We start from the raw sequence: 10,629 nt of genomic DNA on the forward strand, positions 1-10,629 counted from the left end.
CCAGCTGGGGCCTTCCTTTGTTCCATGCCGCTCCCTGGTGGTCAGTGCACATCACAGTGAGCAGTAAAACTCCTAGTAGGTCGAACTCCAAGGGGACAATTTGCACATTAGCCTTTTATTATATAGGATGATGGTAGGAATACTGCTTCAAGTGAAAGTACCTGAGTCTGAGGGATGATGAGACGTATAATTGTGAACTAATATGGCCACCAAATGCTTAGCTATTAAATAAATCAGATCCATGTGCTATGTATGACTGAAAACAAACTTTGGAATGCTAAAGACCAGGGTAAAATGACCCTTTGCACTGATTATATATATATTGATTTCAGAGAGGAAGGGAAAGGGAGAGATAGAAATATCAATGATAAGAGAGAATTATTGACTGGCTGCCTCCTGCATGCCCTTCACTGGGGATTGAGCCCACAACCAAGGCATGTGCCCTGACCAGGAATCGAACTGTGACCTCTTGGTTCATAGGTTGAATATCAGCCACTGTGCCACACTGGCTGGACCCTATGCACTGTTTTTAACATAGCCATAGATAAGATCACAAAAGATCACGACTTAAAGAAATAGAAAAATAAATGATTCAGAAATAGGTCTCAGGTACCAAATAGCCAAAATAATTCAGTGGAATTATTTCACTGTAATACAAATTATATACTCACATGATATCCTGTTAGATATAAATAAGTTTATTTGATATTATTATAGACAGAAGAGGCTGGACACTAAAAGCATATATATCTTATCTACAATATTAAAGAGGATTTAGGATACACTTAAAACAACATAGTGAATCTTGTTTGTTTTACCAATGTAGCTTCTGCTTGGCTTTAAAATATCTACCACTTAATAGAAAAATTCAATTTGGGGGCCCCTGAAAGATCATAAGAAACCCTTCATTAAAATTGTAACTATCCGCCGAAACCGGTTTGGCTCAGTGGATAGAACGTCGGCCTGCGGACTGAAAGGTCCCAAGTTCGATTCTGGTCAAGGGCATGTACCAGGGTTGCAGGCACATCCCCGGTAGGTGTAACTATCCAAATTCTACTCAGCCATAATATATAATGACTGCTATTTTCAGAGTATGAAATATTACATTGAGGATATGTTTTTAAAATTCAATACATACCCATGCTAACTTTTCAAATTGAAAACTCCTTATATAGAATGCATCCCAATATGAATAACACATTTTGTATAATTTATTGCAATGTTGTAAGTTTTCTATGACTGTGTGTTATTAATAAATAACATAAAATATTACTAAAATATATACAAGATTGAACAGCTGAAATGAAACTGCATTTTGCCTAGGGCAGCTATAACTAACATATGTTATAAAGTTTTGTGAAGATTAAATAAGGTAAATGACACATGTAAAGTCTGCAATAAATAATAGCTCTTCTTGAAAAATAAATAAATACAAGATTGCTAAATTTTACTTACTTTAAAATAAATTTAATACGATTTTATATTATCATGTTAAATTTATATTCATGATGAATAATGTAAATATAACATAGAGTAACATGAAATGTAAAAAAAAATGCTATCTGCCTGAAAAACTAATCAAGATGTTTTTACGGAACATCTGTCATCACTTTGTGTTGGAGACAGTATTAAAGAAAATATTACTACTTGGCCTCAAAGACTGTTATATATTGAAACTCTACTATGCTTTGGAAGCTGTGGGGAGACAAAAATAAATGAATACTCTTGATCATTGTCTCATAAGTGTTTGTTATAATTTGTATAATGAGGAAGAGCTACAAATTATTCAGAAGCCGGTATAAATAAATAACCGGAATGCAATGTTCCAAATGAACAGAGGAGTTGGAAGTTATCTCCTGATGGGTTGATCAAGAAAGCCTTGATGGATGAAGCAGGATATTCAAAGATCATTTAATGGCCATTTTCTTTCTTTTTTTAAATGTCCAATATCCTTTCGCTGGTGGAAAAAAATTAGTCTTCACCACATTTCTTAGTATTCCCTTGTTTCCCACACTACCGAAAAGCTGCATTGACACCAATATGACTGAATCCTGAGAAACGGGAATCACTTCTGGTCTGAGGCACTTCATAGTCACTGGCCATTCTTCAGTTCCCCTTTGGGAATGTCCCTCAAGTTGACATGGTAAGATGTCAGAAGCAGAGATAGAAGCATGCTTGGTCCCTGTGCCATTGTATGGAAAAGGTTACCTGCTTTACATCAACTTTTTATGAGCAAAAATAAGCATTTATGTCACTGAGACTTAAGGGTCCTTTTTGTGGTAGCTATCATTAATTGCTCTAACCATCTCAACTTTTTGGTTAGTGGTATCCTGCTTTTCTGTTGACATAATTAATTTTCCCTCATTCCACTTGACCTTGGACTGATTGTGATGACCAAGCAAGGCCCTGTTCTGTTTCATTGCCTCTCAAAGGTGGGGGGTGCTTTTAACCATATTGCTCTGCAAAGTCTATTAAGGGGTGGGAAATGACCCAATCAGGTCAACTTGATTTAGGAATTTGAATATGGAGTTAAGAGAAACAAGGGCAGGAGGTTTAGAACCAAGCCATTTTGATGGCAGTACCATCAAACTTTCCTTGAGCTCTGAGTTCTTAATGTCCTTCCGGGGCCATGGCTGCCTTCTTTCTTTCATGCCTGTGCACTATTCAATATCTCCCAAATATATTTCATTTCACTTAAGGTAAATAAAATGTTTTCTGATTCTAATAGCCAAAACTTAATGTGTATAGATGGAGAGGATTTGTATGTGAAATTGTATATGAATATGAAATTATATTCCAAAGCACTGCAGAGTAAAGGCATTTTAAATAAAATAAGTCATTTGCTGTAGAGTTACATGGAATTGTAAGTCAGAGAATCAATGTTACAGTTGCGAATGCTAGACTATGAATTTTAGATGTTAGCCTCTGGGCTAAGGGGTTATAAAAAATCAAATGCCTTCAGGGGACATACAGGAGACATAAAATTGTAAAGCTGTACAAGGTATGAGGCAATAAGTGCTAAACTGATTGTGATGACCAGTCCAACCCCTCTTCTGTTTCATTGCCCCTCAAAGCTCCCTGCAGGCCAAAGAAAACAACCAAGTAAAGCATATCCTCCAGCTTTCTAGTCTCCAGGGGCTGCTAATTTGAACCAGCACTATCAATAGAGATCCATTGAAGATTTCTGTGCTGGGGAATGTGGAACTGGACGTGCAGCTTTAGAGAGACTAACCTGTCAAGAAAGACAGGGGATTGGGTGGAGATAAATCCTTTACAAGGAATCTATGGACTTGAGGTTTATGTCAAGAAAACAGAGTGAGGACATGGAAGGAGTTATAAAGGAAGAGTCTGCAGAAGTTCTGTAGAATACAGTAAATGCTGAAATGTGGAATGAAATGTGCAGGGGTTGGGGGAAGAAAGGACAATGAATGTTTTAACCAAGGGCCTTATAAGATATAGAGCGCTGATGCTACTGATTTGGTAAAAGTAATATGATTTCATTAAATACACAAGTTTGTAATTCTTTACCTTATACTTTATAGCACTAACAACTCAAAACAAAAATCTATAAATATATCCCTATAGGAGAATAATGAGGGAGTACAATCAATTTCAAACTTAAGTAATATTTTTTAATATTTATTGTTGAAAGTAATACGTCCTCTTTTTCCTTCATTGATTTCTTTCAGCCTGCACCACCCCCCCCACGGCACTCACTGCCCAAGGTCTTCACTGCACTATTGTATGTGTCCATATGTCATGCATATACACATACAAGTTCTTTGGTTGATCTCTTCCCACCCATCAACCCTACCTGCACTCTGGGACTCAACAGTTTGTGCTAGATTTCTGGATCTAGTTAGTTCATCAGTTTATTTTATACTTTAGATTCTACATATGAGTGAGATCAATGTGACATTTATCTTTCTCTGACTGGCTTATTTTGCTTAGCATAATAGTCTTCAGGTCCCTCCATGCTGTCTCAAAGGGTAAGAAATCCCTTTTTAGTGCTGTGTAGTATTCCACAGTGTAAACAGATCACAACTTTTTAATAAACTCATCTACTAATGGGCACTTGAATTGTTCCAGCCTATATTATAAATTGTGCTTCTATGTACATAGGGGTACATATATGCTATCTGATTGGTGCTTCTGGTTTCTTAGGATATATTCCTAGAAGAGGGATCACTGAGTCAAATGGCAGCTCAATTTTTAATTTTTGAGAAAACTCCATACTGCTTTCCATAGTGGCTGCACCAGTCTGTATTCCAACAAGCAGTGCACTAGGGTTCCCTTTTCTCCACATCCTCGCCAACACTTGTCATTTGTTGATTTACTGATGGTAGCCATTCTGACAGGTGTGAGGTGATAACTCATTGTCCTTTTAATTTGCATCTCTCTAATAATTAGTGAATTTGAGCATTTTTTTCATATACCTCTTGGACAGTTGGAGAAGTTTCTATTTAGGTCCTTTGCCCATTTTTTAAATGGATTGCTTGTCTTCCTTTTGTTAAGTTGTCTGAGTTCCTTATATATTTTAAAATATGAGTTCCTTTACCAGATGTATCATTGGAAAATATGTTCCCCCATACAGTAGGTTCCTTATGTTCATAGCAGTACAATTTACCATAACTAAGATTTGGAAACAGCCCAAGTGCCCATCAGCAGATGAATGGATAAAAAGCTGTGGTACATCTACACAATGGAATACTACACAGATGTAAAAAAGAAAGCACTCCTACCATTTGCATCAGCACGAATGGGGACCTGGAGAGTAGTATGCTAAGTGAAATAAGCCAGTCAGAGGAAGATAAGTGTCACATGATCTCACTCATATGTGGAATCTAATGAACAAAATAAACTGGTGAATAAAATAGAACCAGAGACATAGAAGCATGGAACAGATTGAGCAATTTCAGGTTGTCTGGGGTTGGGGTGGGGTAGGACAAAGGGATCGCCAAGAGGAAACTTGTGACAGTGATGACTATATTCATATCTTGAATGTGGTAAGGGTTTCACTTATACATACATATGCCAAATGTAACAAAATGTAATAAACATGTGAGGTTTATTGTATGTCAATTATATTTCAGTAAAGCTATTAAAAATGATAGTGGTTCTAACCCTACCTAAATGCATTACTAGGTATAAATTATTTTCTTAAAAACAATATATATGCTTGTGCAATAAGGATAAATAACTATTATAGTGGATGCTGTGGTATGCCACCCCAAACGACCAATTACAACTGAAGCATTCATTCTCCCAGTTGCTTAAAGTATTATCTACTAACAAATCACTATTCAGCCCTTCTCACAAATTTCCCTCACAAGTTAGGAGGTTCCTTGCCCAAAATTATGGTGTCTGGAAGGGAGAACTTGGGACAACCATATCCAATGACTGGTGGATTTAAGGTTACAAAGGTCTAACCCCTATGCCTCACTCAATACTCTAAATGGCCATCCCAACTCCATGTAGGACTACATGAGATTTCTCTTGTAACTGCAACACAATTTTAACTCTTCTTCTGTCCAGTCCTGCTCCCTTTACTCCCTCCCAGGTGTTGTTATTAAGAGCATTCCTCAATAAAACTTCTGCATGAAAATTTCTGTCTCAGTCTGTGTCTTGGGGAAGCCAATCTAAGATCACAACCTATTATGTCAAAAATTTAAGGTGCCAAAAACAGAAGTACATACATGAAGATATCCTGTAAATATCATCATATTCTATCAATATTTATAAAGATTAACTATATAACACAACAGCAATGTTTTGTTCTTTGCTTATTCACCTTGTTTCTAGATTTCTGGAACACAATGCAGGATATAAATTTTTAAAGGAAACTTAAGAAAGATATATGGTAAACACTTGGCATGTGATAACAGAGAATCTTTTGCAGAATATTAGCTATTAGGGACACTGTCTTGCATTGGAGAACAGCCAACATTAAATTTTAGTATAGGAAGGCACAACATCTTGTTATCAATCTTACTAGATCCACCCACCATGTCAAAATAATGTGAACACATGCCAATAGAAATTAAAATTTACTACTGTTACTGTCAGGAAGTTGGCAAAATTAGGACTCTTTGTGAATGTATTAAAATGACACCATTAACATATATGGAATGAACAAGATGTTAACTTTTGGGGGGGAGGCCACTTTTCACTAAGTGAAGTTTACATGAGAATTCTTTTCTTAGGATGAAGAGAACATTTTCCATGAAAATACCCATTGATCTGCACTATCTTGGAACATGAAACACATGTCAGTCCTGGGAATCAAATGAAAAGTGAGAAAAATTTCTCCTACACGAAGTCCATCCAGGATGTTGAGAAACACAAGAAAACAAGGCCCATTAACTGGAACAATTCTTCCTTCTTCTTCTACCCACTCTCATCTATGTTTTATATATTGATTTCAAAAATAATTTAATGGCCCAGCCGGTGTGGCTCAGTAGCTGAGCATTGACCCATGAACCAGGAGGTCATGGTTCAATTCCCAGTCAGGGCACATGCCTGGGTTTCAGGCTTGATCCCCAGTGTGGGGCGTGAAGGAGGCAGCCGATCAATGATTCTCTCTCATCATTAATGTTTCTATCTTTCTTTCCCTCTTTCTCTTCCTTCTACTCTGAAATCAATGAAAAAAATATTTTTAAAACATCATTTCACGTATTTGTGCCTGGAAGGGGGTACTTGAGACAATCATATACAATGACTGGTGGATTTAAGGCTATATTTGACATGCAGAGAAAGAAATATAAGTGAAGTTCACATCTAAACTATCTTTATACAGTCCAAGAGACTACCTCAGAATGAAAAATAAATGAAAACTAAGCGTCTGTAAGTTTCTTTAATGTAGGAAATCAACCCATGTATGTAAAAAGGTGGAAAGGTGACACAGTTTACCTTTTGAGTTTACTTATTTATTTGCCTTCAAATATCATTATCTTATTAATAATAGAACATCTATGAGATAATTACTATAAATTCTGTACATTTGCAGTCTTTGATATAAAAATTTAGATATCGTAGGCAGAAATGTTTCCATAAAAATCATTTAGAGAGCTATTTCATGGAAAACATTTCATGTTTATATTTTCTAATATTCATAGTTATTCCCTATAAAACATTTTCAGAAAAAAAACATTGACAGAAGATATCACTTATGACTAAGGTGTTTTAAAACAAAAGCAGAAATATTAAAGTATTATACAGATAAGGAATCTGATTTTATGGCCATTGATGAGACTGATAAGGGCAGTCTTCATACAAAATGTATGTCTTAGTGCCTTTCATTTACTTCTGATTATACATTTAAGAAAACACATTGTTCTGTCCAGTCAATTAGAGGTTGTATAATAATACTTATTACATTGTTATAATAGTAATTGGTTGTACATTTCATGGTTTATATAAGTCACCAAACCCGAAGGGACATGAGACAGTACACCTAAGGCTGGTAAAAACCTAAATGCCTCCCTTTAGCTATGCTGTGATCTATTTTCTTATTATGAACAGAATCCTGAGAAAATAGGACTGAAAGTAATTCCAGGGCTTTTAAACCCAATCTACAATATAATTTCCTTTGTGACCTTTAAAACATCACACTTATAAAAGTCTAGCTTTCCTGATTCCCCATATTCGCCACAGGTAATTTCCTTATTAAGAAACATACAAAACAAAATGACTTACACACAATTTCCAGTCCGCTTTCAGTAAAATAAAGGATTTTCTCTTAGCTTCACTTATCGCCTTCTCCTGTGTTTCCAATCTTAAAATAGTTTAAGCCTTGTTCATGTCTCCCTTAAACGTTCTTCTTTCTGCATTTCCAAAGCCTTGCTCTTTCTTTTGCTGTCATCTAGTCAAGTCTTCTACATCTCTAATAATTCTCATTATTCTTCTTGCTTCTACTCATAAATCAAATGACTTTCATGTAGCAAAGAATTCTGATCATGAGGTAAAATTAACTTATGAGTAAAATTTGTGTTTATCTATAGGGAGAACTAATTTATTATTGGCTTCTGTAAAGAAGGATATCCAATGAATTGCATTTTTCATCTTTCAGGACTTTAACTTTGAAAATGTTAGCACGAATAATGAGTGTCTAACCAGTATCATGCATATAGTTTGTTGATCCAAACAATTAATAGGGGCTTTCAGGGATTCTGTGACCATAAGAAAGTTATCATATTTTCAATTTGTCTTTTGATGCTAGAAACAAAACTGTTGGATAATTTGCAGACTTGGAATACACTTGGCACACACATAAACTTTTCTTAAAGCCTTTGACAAATCTCTCAATATATGAGTGATAAATAGCAAAAATTCAAGTCTTTTATGTCATTCAAGAAGTTGATGTAGCATGATTGTGTCTATGATCTTTAATTTCTAGTTCTAATTGTTTCACTAGTGTGAATCCCACTTTAAAAAACCTGTCTCTTTTTTTAAATTTCTTTATTGGTTAAGGTATTACAAATGTGTCCTCATCCCCCCATTAGCCCCCAACCTCACCCCCAACCCGCACTCATGCTCTCATTCCCCTGTTGTCCGTGTCCATTGGTTTGGCTTATATGCGCGCATACAAGTCCTTTGGTTGATCTCTTCCCCTTGCCCCCGCCCTCCCCTACTTTCCCTCTGGGGATTGACAGTGATCGCTGTTTCTCAGTCTTTGGGTCTGTCCCTTTCCATCAGTCTATGTAGTTCTCTATAATCCGCAACCATCCATGCTGTTGCAAATGGCAAGAGTTCCTTTTTTACCACAGCGTAGTATTCCATTGTGTAGATGTACTGGAGTTTTTTAATCCACTCATCTGCTGATGGGCACTTAGGCTGTTTCCAAATCTTAGCTATGTAAAAAACCTAAGTCTCTTTTCAAATTGTAAAGCAAGATTCAATAATTCCAAGACCTACCCACAGTTAAGTACATACAAATAACAAAGTTAAACATCAGTGAGTAAACAAGTCAATGAGGAAGAATGACAAAGAATGAGTCACACAATCATTATAATGTGAATGCTTTGGATAAGGCAGGATCCTTATAACTGCAGGAATCAGAAAAGTTGCACAAATAAGCAGGAGAGTGAATAGCTGGGGAAGGAAGTGCAGTCACCCTTATTAGGAAAATAATGCCTCCTCCACCATACTATAGCAGACTTGGAATACACTTGGCACACACATAAACTTTTCTTAAATAGTTTAAGAAAACTATTTAAGAATAGCTGCTTGTTTTTAGCCTGTTGGAGCGTCACCCATTCTCGTGGCTCTTGACACTTCAGTGTGCCCTGGCTGATGTCCAATAGTCATTAAGTACCTGTTTTAGTATGAGGACTTTCTTTGAAGCAGAGAATGCACTACAGCCAGGTGCAGGACAGGCGGGAAGTGTTTGCGAAAAAAAAAGAACTAATAACTCTGAGCAGTCCTAAAAAATTACTTATACAAGTTGGAGTATAAATATCACAGCTCTCTTGACTCTTGCCTAAAGTAACCTGGAGGCACCTATTTTATGGTTTTCCCCATAGAATTAAGCCCCAGTCCCCCACAGCAGTGGCTGGCTTGATAATACCCTTTTTAGGTTACTTTCTCTTCCCTTTGTTACCACTGCACTATTGCACCACAGCTTCCTGAAATCACCTCCCAAATAAAAGACCTGAACTCAAACCCTTGTCTCAGGATTGACTTTTGGAGGAACCCAAACTAAGACAGTATTAATCCCACAAATTTTATTGAAACCACAATGAATTCTTAACCATAGCTAGTCTGATCTTATAGATAGACTTAAGGGAAAGCACTTAAATGAACTGGAAAATCCATTCATGCTTTCAAAAAATTGTAGTATGTACTCTTTTTGAGAGAGTAAGTATAATGGATGCACAGAGACCTAGTAGAAGGAGAGATAGAGCATGTGTTTTCAATGATTTAAATTCAAACTTATATTTGGATTCAAAGGGCAGGTCTTTAAGAAAATTAATTCTTCCCAGCTGATGTTGCTTCATGGATGAGTATTGACCTATAAACCAGGATGTCAAGGTTTGATTCATGGTCAGGACACATGCCCTGGTTTTCAGGCTTGATCAGCAGTAGGGTGAATGCAGGAGGCAGAAGATTGATGTTTCTCTCTCATTGATGTTTCCATCTCTATATCTCTCTCCCTTCCTCTCTCCCTAAAAAATTAATTAAAACATGTTTTAAAATAATAAATATAATTCCAGTGTAAGCAATTACAAAAATAATAATTGCCAAGCATTTGGATTTTATATATAAGTATACACAACTTAGTTATTAACAGGGGGTTGACTTGAATCATAAATCAGCTTTTATTTTGCTTACTTTTCTTAGTATTAATTTGATAGAGTCCCTTCCTCACCATTGCATTCTGTGGATTTTTCTTTTATTTATGAAAAAAGAATATTTTCCTTTTAGAAATGTTGGCTTAGATTAGAAAATGCTTTATTCTATACATTGGAACCTACTTATTTACTACAGCTAGACAGAGACTCCTTCATACTTTGTCATGCAGCTGCTTGTTTTTAAACAATTTTGCCAAGATACATAAACCAGATGGCCTTCAAGGGTATATACTGTGAGCTATGATAGTCAGCTTATGGTAGTTTCAAGCAGTAGACAGCT

The sequence above is a fragment of the Myotis davidii genome, unplaced genomic scaffold, assembly GCF_000327345.1.
Source record: "Myotis davidii unplaced genomic scaffold, ASM32734v1 scaffold218, whole genome shotgun sequence".
Taxonomy (NCBI): Eukaryota; Metazoa; Chordata; class Mammalia; order Chiroptera; family Vespertilionidae; genus Myotis; species Myotis davidii.